The sequence below is a fragment of the Electrophorus electricus genome, unplaced genomic scaffold (genome assembly GCF_041902795.1).
Source record: "Electrophorus electricus isolate QZ-2024a unplaced genomic scaffold, ASM4190279v1 Scaffold70, whole genome shotgun sequence".
In the NCBI taxonomy this organism is placed as follows: Eukaryota; Metazoa; Chordata; class Actinopteri; order Gymnotiformes; family Gymnotidae; genus Electrophorus; species Electrophorus electricus.
In genome coordinates this window covers 309,126-332,654 of record NW_027658787.1, presented here as the reverse complement: position 1 = coordinate 332,654, position 23,529 = coordinate 309,126, and the positions used below count along the sequence as shown (strand labels likewise).

Sequence of the window (23,529 nt, the reverse complement as noted above, 5' to 3'; positions counted from 1 at the left end):
ACTAAACCACAACAACGTAGCAAAGGGCAAAACCAGAAAGCATTCGCGTGATGCATTACGTGTAATGTACATGGGGTCAAACACCGACAACATAATAACGGGTTTAAATACCTGTGCTAACAACGTACATAACTAAGAAAAGGTGAGACATGATCACTTAGCATGGTAGGGGCATGACGGTGGACATACACGGGGAGGAGTCTAGATTTTATTTAATCTAGCTAACCTAGCTAGCTAGCTGTTTATCTAGGTTTTAACAGCAATGTAAAGCAATTATTAAATCATTTTAACATCTCAGAAATATTAACAAAATTCTATTTTTTAAAAAAATAAAAACAAGACCTTGAGAAACTTGACTAAAATTATGGTCTCCTCACTGGCCTTCCTAAAAAACACTGTCACACAAGTTCTGGTCATTCAAAACTCATCTGTGAGAGCTCTTACTAGAACCAAAAGAATGGAACACATCTTAATCTTAAACTCATTAAAATCCAGAATGAAAACCTATCTATTTGATCTTTCAATTAGCCTTCACAATGTTTTTAGCCCTCAGGGGCAATATTGTACTGCCATCTTTTATCTGTGATTTTATGTACTTTATAACTTTTATTAAACATTTATACATTCAACTCAACTTTATATAAAGAGGTAGTCAAAATTGCAGTGAAGTACACAAGGTTTCCAGAAAGTAACCCTTTATTAGCTGTGCAAGTAAAGTGCTCCATTTTACCTGTAGGAAATTCAGAAGCACTTTGCTTGTACAGCTGATGAAGGGTCTCTCCGAAATGTCCTGGTTTGTTTGTTTGTTTTGGAAACTTTGTGTACTTCACTGCAATTTTAACTCTCTCTACATATATATATATATATATATATATATATATATATATATATATATATATATATATATAGAGAGAGAGAGAGAGAGAGAGAGAGAGAGAGAGAGAGAGAGAGTTGGTTTTGTTTTTTTTACTACAGCACACTGCAGATACTCCATAAAATCTTATATATATGAAAATAAACTCCATAAACACTGAGGATAACACTAGAAGCCTATAAGCTAACTCAAAGACAATTACCCAGGTCACCATAAAGTGTGGCACACCATAAAGTGTGTGCCCACTGCTGTTCTCTATGACCTGCATGGTCTGAATCCTCTCAGTCAGGTCATCAGTAAGAGTTTGGCTGGAGAAGTGTAGTCAGCTGATAGCAAAGAGGAAAAGTGATTAGGACTGAACTTCCACAAACCCATAAAACAGACCTAGAGGACAGCAAGAAATACCTGGGGATTCTCCAATCACATAGGAATCATGAGGCAGCAAATGAGAAACTCAGTAACATCTAAGGATCTCCACAGGTTAAGGCAGGTCCTCAAGAGTCATTTTAATAGGAACAATAAGATCAAAGCCATAAACATTATGCCCTGCCAGTCATCAGATACACAGCAGCACAATAAGACAACCAAGAGAAGAACAAGAATCTGCCAATGTGAAGACTATCAAATTCCCCACATTGCGTAGGACACTCAAGCCAAAATCCAAAGCATGTAAGCCAACCAGAATGACAGGGGAAAGGGCCTTCAAAGTGTAAGATTCACTGTCCAGGGTGAGACACAAAACATCCATGTATATATCCAAGCAAAGAACCCTAAGGGAGAGAGCAAATGTAATGATGGTGAGCAAATGTATGGCAGGATAAGCCCTTCTATGGAATGTACCACTGATATTCCACTGACATTCCTCTATGAAATGTACCACTTATTGGCTGTCAAAAGACAATCCTACACATGTCTGGAAAAGACAGGATTGAAGGACTACAGAGCCACTAATTATGACAAGATCAAGCATTAAGCACTAGGTTTATCCAAGCAGGTTCATATCACACCAGAGAAGACCCAAGATGTAATATAACCCTGCTTTAATTGATTTTTTATCACACTGAGAGACACAATCAAATGGCGAGGCTCATATACATGAACACATGCAAGGAATACAAGCTGGACGGCCCCAAGTCCAAATGGGAAGAACTGCAGTGAATGGTGGAGAAAAACATGGCTAAGATCCTGTGGGACCTCCAAATCCAGACAGATGGTGAACCACCAGACATTGTGATCCAAAGGAAGAAATATGAGAAGTTGGAAAACTACAAGGTACTGAATGAAAAAAATAGAGAGAATGTGGAAGGTTAACCACAAGGTTGTCCCAGTGATGATAAGGGACTCCGGGTGGTGTTCCCTAAACTGGACGACTGGCTCCAACAGATCCCAGGAATGAAAATGACATTTTTCAGTATAATGTTTAGTAGTATAGTGCGTGCTGCCACACTGAAAAAATTGTTCAGGAATGCTTTGAAGAACATGACAAAATGTTCAAGATGTTGACCTCCAAATTCCCCAGATTGAGCATGTGTGTAATGTGCTGGAAAGACAAGACTGATCCATGGAGGCCCCACCATGCAACTTACAGGACTAAAAGTATCTGATGCTGCCTTGGTGTCAGATACAACAGCACACCTTAAGAGGTCTTATGGATGCCATGTGTCAGAGCTGTTTTGGCAAGACGAAGGGCTGTATGAAGCTGGTGAGTTTAATGTTATGTTTGATTGCTGTATAACTTAATTGTTATCTGTTTAACTTAAGAAACTTTCTAAGGCCACACATTTTTTCTTACTACATTACATTATCAAATTTTTGATGTATGTATTTATCTGTATACATACATATTTACATACCTATCTGTTGTGTCTGCCTCTGATTCCTTGGTTTTATTGTTTATTGTTAACCTTTTTTGGCTCCTCAACAGGACTAATTGTCCATGCAGACACACACACACCTACCCACCCACCCAAACACACCTACACACAGACTTACACACACACCTGAACACACACATATAGGGGGTGGACACTGCAGCATATGCCTATTCTCTTGTGGTCAGTTGTCCTCCTTTTTGTCTTCTTCTCTCGCTCTTACATACCTCCCTCTCTTCTCTTCTGTGCCTCTCCCCTTGCATTTACTTATTCTATATATGTGTGTGTGGTATGGAGAGTTTGGCAGTGGTCTGTAGGAGGAAAGGAAGCTGTTCTGTGTCCTAAACATCAGTACCGAATGACTTCCAGGATCCATTTTTTTAATTTCAGTGTTTTATTATCTGCTGTAATTTGCATGTTTAGGTGTTTCTTCAGACAATTATGAAGGTTTATTCATTATACTTAAGCAGCTAAAAAGCATTTGGTAATTTTTGTTAACATATATTACAGCATATATAATAATATATATGAACGTGGTGAAGACTTATACTGCCCAGACAAGTATAAATGCCTAAGTGTGAATCTCTGCTGTGTTATTCTAATGTACGTGTGAGTGTGTGTGTGTATGTGTGTTGTGTGCTGTGCTCTAACGTGTACTACATTAGCATACTTTACACCATGAACAGCAGTATGACCTTGAAGAAAACACAGGCTGTGAACACTATGATTAAATGATCTGCTCAGAGCAGGAGCCGCATTACTCATTCACTGCATACCATGAGCTGAATGCTTAACGCTACATGTTCATGTAAAAAGAGGGAAATACGTAGTGCATGAGAGTCAGTTTGGAGTTCCCTGAAACACATAGGCCTCTCTCGCATGGAGCAAAGTAAATACAGAGTAAAAGGTATCATTGTGTGTGTGTGTGTGTGTGTGTGTGTGTGTGTGAGGATTCACCTCCCACTGACCTGCACAAGGCTCCTCTGCTGAGTGGATAAGAGAATAATCAGTGTACTCTTGCTCTTGCCCTCATCTATCTTTCTCTGTCTCTCTCCTACCCTCCCTCACTCTCTTCTCTCTCTCCCTCAGCAGATGGAAGGACTGCACAGCCATCTCCCCATCATCTGCTAATCACCTATCTGACAATAAACAAACAGCAAAAGGTTTTTGACTACTGAAGTCAATGACTACATTTGCTCAACAAAATGCAACTCCCACGCTTCTTACAACTCATAGCAGAGCATGGACTTTAAAACTAATTTTCCCTTTTTGTATAAGGTAAATTGCAGTGCTCAGTTCTTCTCTGTAACAGTAACATACATCAGAGTATCTGCTTGAGAAAGTTTCTGTCTCTCTGTATCCTACTTCCTCAGGAAATCACACAAGCTGACTGGTATGAAAAGTTGCGAATGGGGTTAGGGCTGGGGCAGATGTACCAGCTGTGGCCTTTGTCACAACTTCATTCATGTGAAATCTGACAAATCTCTCGTTTCCTATGAGTTCTTTGCTGGGTTGGGCTGGCATGTCCGCGCCTGGCAAGTGTACGAGACCACCTCCTGGGGCCGTGTCAGGCGGTCTGCATTTCAGAGCCCTTTTTACACTTACTTCCTGCAGGTTGACTACTCTGAACACACCACTGACTGAGAAGTTCACCACCCTGGCCAGTACGCACTTGGAACACAGCATTCCAAAGTGACAGAATAGTCCATGGGAAATAGATGATATTCCTGGGGCTGGCAGACAGTATCCCCAGTATTCCCCAGTACTCAGTCAAATCCAACACGTGGAATCTGAACAGACTGAAAGTTTGCTGAAGACTGATTTTGGAAGTTATGGATTTCCTTCTGCCACGTTCCCACCTGGGTTTGTGGATAATGTATGGAAAACACATGCACAGGATTTTTGGAAAGAGGTCTGGTATACATGCATTTTCCATATAGCACTTACAGTATGCACACATGCTTAGACATGCTCGCGCACACCTGTCACCCAGCACCATCACAAGTAAAAACATCACATCTCCCAACTCTAAGAATATGTGTGTGCTTGTGTTGCATGTGTATTGCTACAACCACTACAACCAAGTGAACTGACAATTTGAATTTGCCCATCCTTCCATGTGTGCGTGTGTGTGTGCTTGTGTTGTATTTTTGTGGTCCTGAAGTGAACTGAAAATTTGCATTTGTATGTCTGTGTATGAGTGAATGTGTGCGCGTGTGTTTGTGTTGCATTTTTGTGGTCCTGACGTGAACTAACAATTTGCACTTGTATGTCTTTGTATGACTGAGTTAGTGTGTGCGTGTATGTGTGTGCACGAATGCTGTATTTTTGTGGTCCACCTGGTGTCTTTCTCAGTATTTCTATGAGGCGTTGCCCGAGGCCGAGGTGCATTTCTGCAGGGTTTGGCGCTCCTGTATTGCTGATGCTCTCAATAATGCAGCATAGTTGTGGCATTACCACCGCTCTCTCTCTCAAACACACACACACACACACACACACACAGAGTACAGCAGCCTGTACAGTCCCGCTGATACACAAACTGCATCAGGGCTAATTTTCTGATGCACAAACTTAAAGAGCATTCAGAAAAATGAGAGCACCTTAGACTTGCTTTATACACACACAAACACAAATGCACATACAGAGTTTAATTAGAAGATAGGTTAGAGCGTTTCTTCTTCCATTTTTATTTTCTATTTTTCTTACATTTCTTTAATGCTTCCCTTCTCACATTCTGTGCCAACCCCCCCCCCCCCCCCCCCCCCCCGCGCTCTCTTGCTCTTTGCTACCTTCTAACTCTAAGGTGGTATGTAACAATATGGGTGCATTTTAGAGGCCGTATAACAGCGTGGTGCGGTGCAGGGTGCACAGAGAGTGATGCTGATTTGTTTGAAGGAGCAACTGGTTGTGGGTTTCCGCAAGAATGAAGGAATCTCAGCAGGAGAGTGTCTGTGCATTGGGAATGTGAGGCAGAAAGAGAAATAAGGGGGGGCAGTGGTAGAGGGAAGAAACTAAAGAGGGAGCAAGAAGGAGAGAAAGGGCCTGAGAGAGAATGAGGTGGAGAGAGAGGGAAAGATGGAGCACTGCTGGTCACTGCTCTACACCCTTATTAAGTTGTAGATCTTGTTCCTCGCTGCACTCTGCTAGAAACAAAGCTAATCATCTTGAGTGGTGTGTGTGTGTGTGTGTGTGTGTGTGTGTGTGTGTGTGCGCGCATGTGAATGTGTGTCCAGGTGTTTCTGTTTCCCACCTGCTTCTCCATGTCTGCACCTGCCAACTACCACACACACTCTTACAAGCCTTATCTCCCTCAGAGACAGGTCATAAATTCTGCGCAGAGAAATGTGAGAGAGGAGAGGGAGAGAGAGCAAGAGGGAAAGAGCGAGCGGGGAAGAGGGAAAAAGAGAGAAGGAGAAGGAGAGAGATGGAGGGAGGGAGAGAGAGAGAGACATATAAGCAGTGTTCTTTTGTTCCAAAGAGAGAGGGGAGAGGGAGGTGCCCTTATGCCCTGCAGCACATCCACCCGTTGAATCTCCACTTCCCACTCAGTCCTGTTCTATTAGGAAGTACAGGACACTTGTAAAGTACAATATCGTGTATGTGTTTGTGTGGTTTTTCATGATACTGTGCATTTAGGCTGCATTTGCAGGCTTGTGTGGGGGGAAGGTTGTTTTTGTTATACTGTATTCATTGTGTGTGTGTGTGTGTGTGTGTGTGTGTGTGTGTGTGTGTGTGTGTGTGTGTTAGTTTTAGTATAGTGTGCACATTGTGCATGTTCTTTTTTTCTGATGTTGTGGGTATCTGTAGAGGTCCTTGTGTCTCTTTCCTGCTGAAGCTCCCTTGGTGCTGTTTTGGAAAATCTTAATCTCTATACCAGCACCCTTCCAAAGAGTTCACAGAGAGGTCAAGGACAAAGAGTGTTTCACCCTGAGATGGAGCGAGGGAGAAAGAGAGAGTGAGATGGAGAGAGGCACAACAGGGGAGGGAGAGGGTGGGAGAAAAGAGAAGGAGAATGAGGTATAGATGAATCATGAAGAATCCTGCCTGAGGTGTTTTTGTTTCAGTTTTACAGTTGTCAGGAGGAATTCTTCATGTTACTGTGTTATCATAGCTAAACTAGGAAGATACCAGCACCATCCCCAATGTAAAGTAACAAGACACTACTTAATTGCAACTGACTTTGTAAAAATTGCCTCACTGTAGATTAACCCCCCTAGAAAAGTATCAAATCTTTATTGAGCTAATTTAGTTGTAATGTATAAAATAAAGAAAAAGGGTACATTGCACATGTAATTGGACAGGGACAACATTTTCTGATGTTTTGACTCTGCTGCTGAACATAAGATCTAACCTAACTAATTTCAATGTACAGAATGTCATCTTTAATTCGAGGGCGGTTGTATCTAATTTGGAAAAAAAAAAAACACTGATGTTTAAGAGCTAGAGAATGAATGTGAATTATGGAGTATATTCTGGGGAGTGTGTGTGTCTACTTGTTCCAAGGCTTGACGTTGGACACAATGTTATGCTTTTTATAGGCTTGCATCCTCCGTGCAAAGGTCGGTCCGTTCTCTCCAATGATTGCAGGGCGGCACGTTTGACGTGGGGTGGCGAGATGGGGACGATCTAGGTGTTACAGGTATGAAAAATGGGCAAGCATAAATCAGTTTACTGTTATATATATATATATATATATATATATATATATATATATATATATATATATATATATATATATATATATATATAGATATAGATCACGCGTTTCAGTCAACCATTTATCTGCCGAGCTACTGTTTACGTAAAAAAAAAAAATGTTTATTCATATAAATAATAGCACAAAGATGGAGTTTGCATTTAGAAAGAAATCGTTCTCATTCTGCGTCGGATATTTGCCTCTCATTGCATTCGCTCAGTGAAACCTTACGTCCTTAAAGCTCTTACTGTGCGTCTCACAGGAAATTGGCTGATTCTGGTGGCTAATTAATTGCTTTTACCATACACTTGGATCGACTCCCTTCCGGAGTCAGGCTTCGGCGCCTCATCACCTTGTAGTTTTGTTGAAAAGAACACAAGTACGCGCACAGGTACGCATGTACAGGAGGGGAGCTTCTTACCTGCGTCAACCGAAGAAACCTCGATTAGGAAGTCAAATCCGCGTGGACATTTTTACCTGCTCTGGAAGAAGTGAGCGAAGAAAGACAGTACGGAGTAAAAGCTAAATGAAAATCACATCATCAGAGGGGTGGCCCACACCGTGAGATAGACTGCAATTTTAAAAAGCGTAAAGCGCACCCAAATTTAGCCTCATTGTTATTGAATTTTTTAGCCAAAGAAAGTGTTGAATATACGACGAGGCTAGCGCGCTTCCGTAAACGACCAGGCCATTGATTCTCTTTCCTTATTGCAAATTCTCGTGCTGGCAGACTAATGAAGTTGGGAATGCTACGCTTCTTTCATTACCTTTTCATTAAAGATAGGGCTGGAAAATAGACGTTGCTATGGAAACAGCGGAGAAAAAAAGTCGGAGCGTTATGCAGAAGTACCCTGTTTACCGCGGCTCGGACTGATGGGAGTCTTTCCTTGTAGTCTACCTGGTTCACCTACCCCACGTGGCTGCGCGCACACACGCGAGCGCACAAAAAGCCGTTACAGAACAAAATGGCCACATTGGCTGATTAATTTAGAGGTTTTTCAACAGCTTGTTATCCAACGTGTAGATGGATGTGCGCCCGCGCGCACGCGTGCTTACTGAGGGCAGTGGGTAAAAGGGTTATAGTGAGAGAACTTCTCACTTTAATTCTACTTTATAGGTCTAACTTTGAAATTGTTTTATTATTTTAGTAAAATTCCAAACTATGTTTCTCTCGAGAACTGCACTGGAATAGAACTCACTGGTGTCTGGTCTCTGAAGACGCATATCTTTGCGGGCATAGTTTAGTGACAGCTGTTATTTCAGAATATCACACAACCAGAATCTCGCTTTAATTGCGAATCCTTTATAAACAACATTCCACAGTCTGCAAAAAAACATATATCTTCCAGGGAATTGTAGCGTATACTACCTTCTCAAAGCAGTTTATTTTACAACAGTAAAATGGGCAGTGAGTGATGATGTACTCTTTGAAATTTAGAAACAACTCTTGATGCATAGTCCAGTAACTGGTAAAGCAGTGATCAGGGTGTGATGAAGGTAGGTTGCTACTGGGTGGAGTTCCAGAGCCTGGTGTGTAGAGCCCCATGTGTAGGCATCAGGGCAGGGGATAGACATAGCATGAAGCAGGCAGGTTGTCTGGTGAGTTTGCACAGGTGTGGCAAGGAATAGGAGACATTAATTCTGTTTTGAAAATAGCCTACTACATACTACTCACATATCGGTTGGGCCTAAATCGGTATGCCATATGTAGTATGCAATCAAAATATATTTTTCCAGTATACGAAAGATAGCTGGATGACGTACTACTTCCGCCAAATATTCCAGTACATGACCATAGCTATCTTCAGGGTGTACTGCATCCTGTCATGGTGGTTGAAAATCTAAATAGGTGGAACTTTCATACTTTAACATGACCTCGTAGTTTTTGTTTGGCGTTTGATGCATACTGGATACTATACTGCATACTACTACAGGGACCAGTTTCCAGTATGCAGTATATACTGAGTGCAATATCCAGTATACACTATGTGGTAGTATGCAGGGACTTGTATGGGTGAGGCTAGTAGGCAGGGTTCCCCATTAGCCTGCAACTGGAGAGGTGCAAGCAGGTTTGTTGGACAGGCACTGGCCCAGCATCACATGGTGTTAAGGGCCATTAATGAAAAGGGCTCTCCTTTGAGCAACAAAGGAAAGGTAAATATAAATCTGTCTCACAATCTGGACTCCATAATGTCCACTAACGAATCCATGATGTTAAACTAGTGATTGGAGAAGCCATGGAATGGGTTTGATTTCATCATTGTTCATCAGAAGTCCATTTTTTATTTGTTTAGGAGTGTGCAGGGTACATGGTCATCTTTAAATTGTGACAAACAGGGGGAAGGTGTTTCCACTGGTCCTTCATCTGGTTCCTTAGCCATTTCATGACCCTTAAGAGCTATCATACCTAATCAAACCATTGTTGCTCATTATATTATGTATCTATGAACAGATTAAACAGTTGGCAAAAGACCTTGCGAATTAAAGTGATCATTTGGCTTTGTACTGCATTGTACTGTATATATCATGTTGCTCTGCTTGTATATGGTAACATTTTTATGTATAAAAAATGTAATCAAAATTCTACAATAATTTCAGTCACCTTGGCTTACTTTACAAAACTATTAAATAAGATGCAAGGCTGCCATCCTTCATAGCCATGTAAAAACCATTGTCTTAAATGTCATTAATGTAATTACACTTTGATTTGTATTCACTGTTCTTATTTGCTAGTGCAGTTCTTTCTCTTGGGTATATGTTGTTATGATTTTTCAAGTCTCACAGAGTTTTCAAGAATAATTTTGCAGTTTGGCCAATCGAGTCTTCCTCATGGATGGTTCAGGTTGTTTTTGAATCTCACATATCAATTTGATGATTGTCAGATCTCTTTTGTAGCAGAAACCGGAATAAAACTTAGTATCACTCACATGTGTAACTGCATGTGTTCTAATTAAGTTACTTCAGAGTTATAATGCTTATCATTTGGTGTTTTCCCTACCCTAGTAGAAAGTTTGAACAGTCTCTGAGCTGTTGAGACATCTTAAAGGAAGTGGTATGAAGAATAAATGATTATATGACATTGATATTTTTAACATCACTTAAGCATGTACACTGTACTTTCAGTAAATGCTTCCTTTATAATAGTATAGTAGGTCAACATGTGTAGGGTTCTGTTACCCAGTAATGGCACTATCGGCAAAATTTCATTTGTCTTTGTGTTTTGGTGTGTTATTTTCTCTAAGACATTCCAGGGCATACTTGTGTATCTAAAATGACATTTGATCAAATGAATCAAATGAAATGACAGTAAATAAACAGAACAAGTGACTTCAAAAGCTAATTAAGCAGGAGTTTTGTAATACTGTACATAAAAGATGAGTTTGGTATGTTCACAGTGTGGAAGTGTGGAAAAATCTTGCAAATCATTGATCATGCATTCATGATAGATATGCAGCCGACAAAAAACAAATAAAGGAAAAAACCGGCTATCCAGCAAAACCTATTTCATCTTCTTTCATAGTAATGAAATGATCAGTGCAAATCCATTAAACATAGTTAGACAGAGCAAGTTTTAGCACTAAATCAGTTTTTTACCATGAGTTTTATACTGTCAAATAACTGGATACAGTAGTGTAAGACATCTCTATCATCTAAATGTGCTTTAATGCATGAGAATGATGGACAGGAGATGTTTGTTTGTTTGTGTGAAAATGTTTGTGTGTGTTTCAGATGAAAGTGTTTAAGTAGGCATAAGGCACAAAGAGAAAGAAAGAAGGAGAAACATAGTGAAAAGCTTGTAGAACCCTGGGTATTTCATACTCCAAATGTAAGGAATGGAGGCCTGAACGTTGCTTCTCTCCGCCTGCCTGTAGGACAGCAGCCATCACCACTGTGTCACTGCCAGCGAAGTGACAGAGCAGCTGAAGAAAGACACGGGGGGGCTTCAGATGAAAAACGGTGCAGCTGGCATGCTCGCAGCAGCTCTGATTCTACCCGATCACTGCCTGAACCTGGAGTAAGAACATAATCACAATTTGTACATGTGTAGGTTATTAAGTCCCTTTAGAGATTCTGTACAGGTACATGATCTGAATGGGTGAGAGGATAAAGGGAGATGATAAAGCCCTAAAGATAATATGCATAACACACACATGCTCAGAGCACAATGCCTTACAGACACTACCTGCACATTTACACACAAACTTCTCACTGTCGGTTTTTGTGCCTGCTTCTCTCTGTCTTGCTCACAGACCATCATAAACTGTTCATTTTCCTCTCCTTCTCTCTCTGAATCTATAATTCACTGTTTTCTGACTTTAGGGGAGTGAGTGTGTATGTAAATAATAACACAGATAACTCATAACAGATACCATGCCATCACACAAACAAACTGCTAAACATGAGTAAGAAATGGAACCATCAGATTTGGCAAACTAATGAGATTAATTAACGTGTCCAGTTTCAATACCTTTGTATTTTGATATATTCTTAAATGTACAAAACACTCTTTTCTTTAAAATTATTACCAGTGAATAAGGGGTTTAGCCAAAGTATCAAAAATGTATTAATTTTAATAAAACTTGTTGCTGACTTCAAATTTTTTATCTCTTCATTTAAGGAACCTTTTTTAAATTTAACAACCCATAAATAATGTTTGAAGGTACTGGATGTGGTACAATGATACAATGTTGTTTAGGAATGATTTGCTCTCAATTTTTGTCCAAGTCAAAGCAATAGGGAAAGTAGACCCTATTTTTTCTGAATTGAATGGAACCCAAAAGCTGCAGGGATTGGCCAGTATTCCACCAATAGTAAGACATGAGTCTAGTTAGCTATCTAGTTAACTTATCTATGATATGGTTATAACGGCATTGGGTGACTGTGTTTTGGCAATGTTTACATCTGGTTGTTTCATGAGACTTGTATGTGGATTGCATTCTGGTCAGGTTTTATCCAAATGCATTTAAGTAATCTAAGTCATCTTTGATCCTATTTACACTTGGTTGCTTCATGAGTCTTGAGTATTAGGATTATATCCAGATATTTAACAGCAAGAATCCTGCCCAACAGTCCATCACAATGCAGGTGATCCTTCACCGCAAGTAGTTATGGAGGAGTCACATAGTTGGTCTCTGGACAAATGCTTATTAGATGTTTTCATGCCAAAATGGATTTGTGGACCATAGTGGCATTTGCTACAACTTCAAACTGCTGTCACTGCTGTATTAATTAGTGCAACAACTCATTTTCTCATTAACATCGACTGACAGAGCTGGTAACTGCCTTTAAACTTAAAGAATACATAATGCTTTGCAAAATCTTTTATATAACAGGAAAACACAGGAAACAGGAAAAACAGGAGTTGGTTGTTTTGACTCAGCTTTTTTGCATATTACATGCCACATATTAGATTTCAAAGGCACTAACTGCAGATGCTTTTGACTATTACAATGCAATCCACATTGTCTCATGAAACGACCAGGTGAAAGCGGGGTCTTATTGATTAACAAAATTTGTTGAAATATTTTATTTTTTGTGATATTTACAATGCAATTAGGCAACAAATTAGTGAAATCAATAAATAGACTGCACCTGTAGACAGTCAAAAGAATGTCAATAAACATTCAAACATAAAACTAGAAAAGTGCATTTCCTGAAGAAAATGCAGAGTGATTGCACCACTTAAGCAATTCCCAGGTACTTGCTAGGTGGTTGCTATTGTGTTAATTTTGCTATGGTGTAACCAGGTGGTTGCTATGGAGTCCCACATGGTTACTAGAGTGTTACAAAGTGGTTTTTATGGTCTTACTAGGTGACTGTTATGTTATCCCAGGTGGTTGCTAAGTGGTTGCCATGCTATTACTAGGTAGTTGCTGTAGTATACCAGTTGGTTGCTATAGTCTGGCTAGGTGGGTGCTATGGAATTCCAGATGGTTACTATGGTATTCCAGGTAGTTGCTACAGAGCCCCAAGTGGTAGCTATGGTTTCAGTATCTCAGGTGACAGATATGCAATTGCTAAGTGGTGGTTACAGTGTTCCAGGTGGTTGTTATGGTCTTACTAGGTGGTTGCTATGGTACTTCAAGTGGTGGATTTGTTGCTCCAATTGACTGATAACCAGTAATGTGTAACCGGTTAGTGTGTAATCAGTTTGAGTGTGTGTGGGAGTATGGGCATGAAGGTTTCAAACATTCCGTGTATATATGAACTATATGTTGCTTGCATTCGGTTTGTATTAAATGCTTGCCTAAGTCTGAAAATGCCTGTTTCCATTAGTGTATAGTTGTCACTACTCCACTCTTTGTAATGTGTGCTACAAATATAAAAAAATATACAAATACAGTTGCTCAGTGGTTAAGGTACTTGATTTGTAGTTAGAAGGATGCTGGTTCAAGCCCTGCTGCTGTCGAGTTGCTACTGTTGGGCCCCTGTGTAAGACCCTAAACCCGCAATTGCTCTAGTTGTACTCAGTCATTAATGTAAGTCGCTTTGGATAAAAGCATCAGCTAAATATCGCACATGTAAATATAGCGTGTTACTACGCACCTATACACAACTAGTGTCTGAGCGATTCTGGTGTAGCAACGATTGCTCTAGCATATCGATCACGTTAACCGCTAATGAGGTGTGTTATTTGGCAATTCTTCGGTAGATTTATACAGTGCGCTATACCTTTGGGACAAGAACCTAGAACCTGTTATAAAGATTTTCCTCATGTTTAAAGTTGTTTGTCTATTGTATATTGATTGTTCATTGATTGAAGGACGCGTGGCTCGCTAACCGTAAAATAGAACATGGTAGAGAGTTTAAATATTTGATCTAATTGAGGAAACGGACTGCACACTGACTGGTCTTATAAGGTCGGCCTCAGATGAAAGAAGATATATTTCTCGATTCATTTGAATAAACTCGGCAAGTGCTTTCCCGTTCCAGTGCAACTGCAAAGAAATACATTCAAATCGCATTCCGCCGCCACTGAACCGCATCGACTTTTTATGTCTCGATTATTTTTATAATCAGTCGGTAATAGCCTACGTAAAAATATACCGACCAGCTGATTCAGAGTTGAAACGGAAGTCAAATCTTTGTGCAGCATATGGCCACTCTTTATTTAATACTGCATAAAAATGTTAGTTGTTTTTGAAATTCAGTTGCTCCCTGCTAATATCCTACCGGAGAATTAAATTTCGTAATCTCCAGAGCAAATAATGCCTTCCAACAAGCCAATATTTGCATAAGAAGCTGCGACTTGTCTACACGGCAGCGTGTGTCTAAATGAGTCTGACTAATATTTTATATCAACATGTTGACGAAACTCTTTATGAAAACAGTACAAATTATCCTGGAATATCGTTATGGGGCCTCATAAAAGCAGTCAAGCGAAATTTCAATAGTTTTCCAAACGCCCTCTTGTCTCTCTCCTCTCTGCGTTATTATTGGAACGGTTTTGGGAAGGTCTTTAATTTGCATTCTAATGCCGCGCCCTTGTTCAATTCAATTTACATTGCAGATACACCGACGATAAGTGTGACGAAGGTTCAATTCCCTGCAGGGCAGAAGGAGGGGGAAAATCAAGCCAATAATTTCACTTTTATATCTCACTCTTCGTGCGAATCGAACCGATAAAACATTCATATTAACCAAAACGCTTTTCAACCCCTGCATGTAGTATATTATTAAAGAAAGCAATGTGGTGACATAAATAATTTTACACAGCCCGAAGATAGGAATAGGAGCTGCTACACTCCACCAGTCTCATCCCCACCCACCGGTTCTCTCTGCAGTTGACTGACCGTTCCTTTTGTTTGGCGATGTGTTTATCTTGTTTTCCTGCGTGTCTAAATGTTTGTGTAAGCGGTAATTGATGTACTCATAGAGTAACCCAGGAGAAAATTAGCCGCCGCGCAGGTTGCATCAGTGGTAACAAGGCAACAGACGGCCCAGAGTTAGGAAACAGATAGGGATCGAGTGCATGACTCGTGGTCTGGCTTTGGGGGGGTGGGGGTGGGGGGGGGGACACAGAAAAGTAGGCTGAAGTACTTAGAGCATGGTAGAAACCCTCAGGCTGAGACTAAAAATTGGGGCGCCCCGCCCCCCATCTGTGTGTGTTTATATTATTCTATCCACTATAGTCCGAAGAGATATATATTTAGTAATCAGTCTGGTGTTTTATTGCACTATGGACTACTTTAACCATATTTTGTAGGGAAAATGTGGACAGGAAGACAAAAAATGTCCTTTCAGTAACAACTGTTTGGATGTTGTACAAAAGAGTTTAATTGTTTGTTTAGTTCCTTCTCTCTATTCAGGCGATCCACACAGTTAATTATATTGAGTGTTGGACTGTTCTGCCTAGTCTGTAAGTGTTCATCTGCCAGTCAGACCTATCAGTCTTAGATAGGATTTCTTTTCCCATTCCATATATCAAAATTAAAAGGATGTACAATCTTAGCTAAAGACTACGAATTCTACACAGAAAACATTTTAAAAACCAGTGCCAAGAAAAAAAAATGTGAAATTTGGTAACAAATCTGATTGTAGGCAATGTATCATTTTGTATAATGGATAATTTATAAGGAAATGTACATTTAAATCACTTAACATTGTGCTTAAGGCAATAAGCTGCTATCGATATGTTTCAATTAGGAGAGTTTCAAAAACAGCAAATATACACTATAAGGGAAAATGTATTGGGACAGACCACTTAATCATTGATTTCAGGTGTTTCCTTCAGTCTTTTTCCCATATGTGTATATAATTAAACACCTAGCCATGTAGTCTGCCTTTACAAACATTTGTGAAAGAATGGGTCGTTCTAAGGAGCTCACTGAATTTGATTTTAGTACTGTAATACCACCATTGCAAGAATTCACTTCATAAAATTTCTCCCCATGCAGATTTTACACAATCAACTGTGAATGGTATTATTGAAAAATGGATGTGTTTAGGAACTACAGCAACTATGAAGTAACAGACCATGTAAAGTTAGAGAGTCAGGCCTGCCTTTGCTGAGGTACATAGTGCATAAAAGTCACCAACGCTCTGCTGATTCAATAAATGCGGAGTTCCAAACCTCTTCTGGCTTCACATCAGCACAAGAACTGTGCAACAGGAACTTCATGGTAGGGGTTACCCTGACCGAGCACCTGCATGCAAGCCTTACATCACCAAGCACAATGCCAAGCAATGGATGGAGTGGTGTTAAGCACGCTGACACTGGACTCTGGATCAGTGGAAACGTGTTCTGTGGAATGAAGAATCACACTTCTTATCTGGCAGTCTGATGGACGAGTCTGGGTTTGGAGAATGCCTGGAGAACATTAACCTGCCTGACTGCATTGTGGCAACTGTAAAGTATGGTGGAGGAGGGAAAATACTATGGGGTTGTTGGTTTTTTTCAGGTGCTGGTCTAGGCTCCTTAGTTCAAGTGAAGGCAAATCTTAATGCTTCAGCATACCAAGAAATTTTGGACAAGACACATTCCAAAATCTTGTAGAAAGTCTTCCCAGAAGAGTGTAAGCTGCTATAGCTGCAAAGGGGGAACCAACTCTATAATAATGCCTATGGATTTATAACGGGACATCATTAAAGCTCCTGTATGATGCTTTATAGGTGCATATAGGTGCGTATGGGTGCATATGCATGTGTGTATGCATGTATGTGTGTTCGTGTATGCATGTGTTGGGCTGTAACTCCGTAATACACATATCCTATAACTGCAACCTCTGATTAATTTTTTGCTTAGTAGACAACTTAAATATATTCAATTTCACAGATTACCTGTAGTGCTACTTCCCTTTGAAATAATCTTAACTGAGTATAAACTTGTCTCCTCTGTCAGAGAAGGACTCTCCCTTGCAGACAGACAGTTAAGATTATTATTATATATATTTATACAGTATAAATATACTTGTGTGTGTGTGTGTGTGTGTGTGTGTGTGTGTGTGTGTAAAATATATAAAGAATATATGAAAACTAAAAATCTGAAGACGTTTCTATTCCAGGTGAATAACTGCAGTGTTACTCACTTACTGTTACTCTCTTACTGTACTAAGAGATGTAGAGATATTCAAAATAGTACACAGAATATCTAACTGAATAACCTTTTCTGTATTAATGTATGTGATTGCTTGAAAGAATGGTGCTGAAGTCCAGAGCGGGACACCACACTGCACCACACAAGTCTGTCTGTTTCCTGCTCCAGCACACCTGCCTCTGCTCAAGAATGACCTGATAAAACTCATCTTACTGTAATCTCAGTGGTACAAGAGGATGTCAGCATGAGAAGACCCAACACAAGTCAACACAACACTGTGGTACAAAGGGCAGTAGCACTTCACATACAACAATAACACAGACTATCAGATAACAGTAATGTACCAACCGACAATGTGCAGTGGTAAACACTAATGATCAGGATCATTCTGACACAAGGAGAGTAAAATGTATGTGCTGGGGAAATATGGAGTTCAGCCTGTTGTGTTCATTACATATAGAATGATTCCTAGTGGCACACTGGCAGAACTGAAAGTTGTGCTTGGAACTCAAATGCTGTATTCAGGTACTGGCAGTCATTATTGTATGTTTTCTTGTTAGAATTCCTTCACACAAGGAGTTGCCATATCTCTGCCTGTTAATGCAAAGTAGTAGTAGTAACATACACTATTTGTAGACCTTACAAACATTTGGTCCAGTACAAAGGTGAATTACAAGAACCTGGCTATCTCTTTGAGGGTTTCCATGGCAACCATTAGAGCATTAATGGTACAGCTGCAATTTACATAATTAGTCTAATCAACTTATAAAAAATATAAGCTGTTAATATTTTTTTCTTATCTGGTTACATTTAAATTATATTCATATATCACAGCACACATGTTTTAATTAAGCATGTTTCTCATTATCATGCCTTGTCTGCTGTTTGTGCACCCCCCTCACCCACCTGCCCACCTATCACCAAACCTCCTCCCTACCCCCAACATATTCCCTCATTTTAACCAATATGACCCCTTGGTAGGAAATTATCATGACTTAAATGTAATGTACTATTTCTTAGTTGCAGAAATACAATAAAGTTATAGCAACCCTAGAAATAGATAAGATACTATAAAAAGAAAGAGCAGGAAGATTGGCTTTGTTGTGTTTAAAAACGTTGAGGGACCTCCTGGCTGTTACCACTGTAGTGCTTAGTCTGAAATAGAGAAGTAGAGTTTTAAAAGTCTCTATAAATTTGTTAATATGCTTAAAAAGAATAAAAGGAAACATTCAGTCTTTCCTATAGTCTACAACTTTAAGACCACAACACCACAGAAAGTCCAGGGCTGAGAATGCATGACCTACCAGGGAAGTGGCATCTCCGGTAAAGAGGTGCAGAGGTGAGCAGTTCATACTGTGGAAATGCATCAGACCTGTGGTTTTTCCGTTCTTATTAAAATGAGCAGAGAGGGTTTTAATTTACTGACTGAATTATTCCATTCTCTGATGTTCTCTTTATTTTTCTTCCCCATCTCTCACTCTCTCTCTCCTGCTGTAGTTTAGATATAAATGGCATAATTATTGAAGGTGACTGAACATGGGATATTTTATTCACTTTTCTTGCTCCATGATGACTTCCACAAGAAGCGCCCAATATTTCAGTTTTTCTTTCTTTCTTTTTTACTTTTATTAAGAAGACAAAAGAGATCAGCAAGTGGAAGGAGAGCATGCTCAGATGCTGCTGTACTGAGGTGATCTTTCATGTCCTTTTGACTGATTTGTAATAAAAAGAGCTGCTTAGAGTTATTCTCAGATCAGTGTTTACCAAGACTCTTCACAATGTCTAAAAAAAGTTCACCAAAACTCTTCATGTTTACATAAAATATTTAATAACAATTAGATTTTTTAGAGTATCTAATTAGTTAGTATTAACAAGGTCTTTTAAGTCAATGTATGCTAAATTATTCTCCAGGCACTCTATGAAAATATAATAACTCTTTGTAATTAGAGTAACTACCTTTGTTTAATTGGTGTGGATAATACTCACATTCACAGAACATTAATTCAATTAAAAATTACATAAGATACTATTCCCAAAAAATACAACAAACAGGCATCTCTCCATGTTCATATTAAAGAGTTTCTTACAACTGAAAATGACACATTCATCTCTGTTTGAATCAATACATTTGAAAGGTTGGAACTGGGCATCAGGCATTGCTCCGCCAGCTCCGTTGGTATTGATTCTGAGCATGAAACTGCCACACTATCACAAAACAAATAGCCCTGGCTCCACACTGACTGTCGTAGGTTTTTACAGAGGGCCTCATTGATTTCTGTGTAACAGAAGGGCTTTGATCACCGAGAAAGAAGTTGGGGAAGGAGGCGTGACCTGGTCATCCACAGACACTCCAAACTGAGTTTAATAACAGTACTGTGCTACAGAAATGTGTGGTACTATTGAGAATAATAGTTCCAAAATGGTCTGGAACCTTTGTTCAGAGTATTTTTGTCATTCACTCTTTTCCCTCCCTTCACATCTTGCTCTCTCATTCTTTCTCTTTCTCTCTCTCTCTCATAGAGTGTACATTTCCAGGTGGAAGGGGCATGAGGTGTGTCTGTTGGTTGTAAATGAAAGTGCTCTAATACCACAGCTTTACTCCTACTCTTTCTGAAAATATATTTCCTATAGATATCCCAATTTCTGTCCTCTAAGAACTCTAAAAAAAAAGGTCTGGCTTGCCCTTTTTCAGCTTGATTTATCAGGTCTCGGGATTCTGTAAACAAAAAGGTCCGAGCAAAACACACAGACACACACACACATACACACACACACTCCCATTTCTGGGCAGAAGTCACCTGCCTGATACAGACTCAGCGCTTATTGATTTCATATCAGCTAATAAAAGGCGCAAATTCAGACCAGGTGTAGTTTTTGTGGTAATCCTATCTACATTGTCCTTTTCGTAACAGATTGTAAACAGATTTATAAATTAGTTTTCAACATTTGAAACATATTCATAGTGGTACCAAGACGTTGAGGATGCAGTATTTAAGTGGCTGAATTGCAAGTGATGAGAGATCACAGAAACACTGGCTGAACAAGAAAACTTTAAGTGGCTGTAATATTGTAATGATCACAATGAATACTTAACAGTGATGATTAGTGGAGTTTAATTCACCAACCTATCTATATTGTACCCACTCTCACAGCACACAGACTGTGTTGCCTATTTGTTGCATAATCAGTTACCCTCTACCCATGTTCATCACGTGTTTCTGCTGTGTTCAGAAACTAACTACTGCTGGAAGGAAAATGTGCTAGGCAAAAGAGGGGCTGTACAACTATGAGATGTCCCTACAAGCACAATGCTTCAAATAAACTGGTAATGATTGAATGTAGTCTGATAGTGATTTTGATGAATGAACTTCAGGCATGTGAGAACTCCATCAAGTGCCATGGACTCTCCATGAACTCTTGATGGACGGAGAGTTGAGTGTAGCTTTTGATAGGATTTTTTCATATCTAAAATGTTTGTTATGACACTTTTTATGAAAAAAAATCCATATAGAGGAAAGTTGTACCAGCAATTACTTTAAAATCAAAATGCTTAGTGCCTGTTCTGAACATCATTTGAAATTATGCAGTAATGCAACAATACTGTATCTCAAATGTGCAAAAAAAGATATTTCCATATGTACATTCAATTAAGCTACTATACACACAGGAGTATTTGGGAATATAAACATTATGCCTTCCTGTTTAATTTGCACTTCATTCACACACAGCCACAGTGCTCTCAAATAAAATGTTTTTAGATTAGATTAGGTCAGATTAGATTAGAAAGTGCTGCAAATTGTCCTACAATGTTTAGGAATCAGTAAGAACATATGAGTTCACTCTGCTGAATGGAAATTAGCACGCTCTATTCGACTGAACTTACTTGAGTGAACGAATCTCAAGTAAGTCAATAAGGTGACAGAAACGATATTGAGCTCTTAATTATCTTGAATAAATCATTGAGACAATAAATTGGATGAAAATTCAATCGCACATTGACACACATGGCTGTTTTCTTCTGCACATCTTGACTTTGTTCAATTATGCAAACTAACCTAGGGAACACATGTATACCCACTTTATGAGTGCAACTGCAGGGATGCCATTGATACAGTCAGATTGGAGGACATTATTTCTTAGGTGAGGTGATGTGTTAAGAGTTTCCATAAAGTATATGAGCTGGAGAGAAACACAGCCTTATTAACAACTGGTATTTGTTCTCCAAACCTTCTGCAAATTTCGAATCTCATAATTGAACAGATTTATGCTGATATCTTTTTTTCACAATTCTCTCTGTGAGGGCTTGATTTAATCTTCTCTCACTCTTGTCTTTTATGGTGCCCCCTCTTGTGAGACAGAGAGATTTTGTTTAAAACAGGCAGTGACCTCGATGAATTCAAGTACTTTTGTGACAGAGTCAGGGGGAGGGGCAGAGAAAGAACGATTTGCATGCAGGTGACATCCTTTCCTACTGAGCCCTGCAAAGAAAAAGAGAGAAACTGAGAGTACAAGAGGAAGAAAGAATGCATGAATCAGAATGCATGTCACCGCTTTTCTATCCCTCACTACGGAGTTTGTCTAAATGTCCTAGTCATGCCCCCAAATGGTGGAAAATGTCACCAGCATCCTCAGGCCAGGTCACAGCTCTCCAAAAGCTCCAGGAAACTAAGCAGCTTCATTATTTAAAAAAAAAGTAATAATAAAACCCGATAATGCATCTTTAATTTGTCAGATTTAAAACTCACATTTAAATCTTCAAACACCTCAGTGAAAACTAATTATTTTACACCTAATATTTTCATTGAATTCGTGTTAATTTAAAGGTCTTAAATCTGCTTAATGGAGGCAATATTTTTTAGCTGAAACACACAGGTAATATTTTTACATAGTTAGTATTCATCTACACACATGCATTATGTATTCATTTAAAAAACTCAGGCAAAGCACATGAGTAAACTTGAGTAAAGCACTTAACCCCTAGTTGCTTTGAAAGGACTATCCCACTAAAAGGCTGTTGCAATTTGCTTTTTGGGCTAAATCATCAGCTGTCATATACACTGTCACAATATAGACTCATTATACCCACTTCATTACAAACACCTGCATAGACTCACCCATTTTAATAGAAACACATACTTTGTACCTACACTTACTGACCATTTTATTAGAAACATACAGCTTGTACCCACAATCACTGGCCACTTTATTAGGTACATATATGTAATAGGTACACATTTGTCCAATTACTGATCCTAGCTCATCTGTTGCCATGTACATTTTAACCCTTTACTGCTTTTATATTCTCTAATTAGTTTATGTGCACCTTCAAAATGTTTGCAATAAATATGTGTTTTTAAAAAATGTATTGTGACAGTAGTTGTACTTATGGTTTCCAGTTAGTAGCTGTCTCATCCAGATGGCAAATTTATTTGGTTTTCAAATCAAATACTTTTTAAAACTAGAAAGACTAACACGTGGTCAATCAGATCGATACATGTGTCTCTGGCAATACTATGCTTTCTTCAGTGAATCACGGATTGCAAATTGCCTTCTAACAACCGAGCAGGACAAGAAGCGTCTTTCTAAATCGATCATATAACATAATCTTCATCAGCATGCTGTGTATTTTCGATTTTGCCTTGCCAAAGGCATGTGCTTGCAGTAATTGTCTCCTGTAGGCTACAGAATGCTGTGTCTATCATATTACCCCCATATCCTGCATGCTGACTGCAACACATGCAATCAAAGGACAACAGAAATGGGACTTGGCTACATATAGCACACACATGCCTGACAAAGCTAAACCTGAGTGAGGAAAGTCACTTTATAACTTGCTTATGCTTATGATTTATGGATGTCTATGCTCAGTGACCACTTTATAAGGCGTACCTGTCTTATGGATGTTGCCAGTAGGGCTCATGTGACAAGTAGTGATTGGTTGTACTATTCTGGCATTACTGATATACTCAGTCATTTGTCATTTGACTAATTGTTTCGGAGCTAACATATGAATTAAGTCAACTAACTACTCAACTAACTTAAGTATAAATGA

At 39.2% G+C, this 23,529-nt stretch overlaps 1 long non-coding RNA gene across 1 annotated transcript; it reads right to left on the bottom strand.

The window, feature by feature from the left end:
• Positions 1-5,521: 5,521 nt before the first annotated feature.
• On the bottom strand, positions 5,522-8,346 carry LOC145656501 (uncharacterized). The gene is made up of 3 exons (XR_014122168.1): positions 8,209-8,346; positions 7,863-7,923; positions 5,522-7,371 (listed from the first exon to the last, which is right to left on the bottom strand). It is a non-coding gene; the product is annotated as an uncharacterized LOC145656501 (long non-coding RNA).
• Between the last annotated feature and the right edge of the window lie 15,183 nt (positions 8,347-23,529).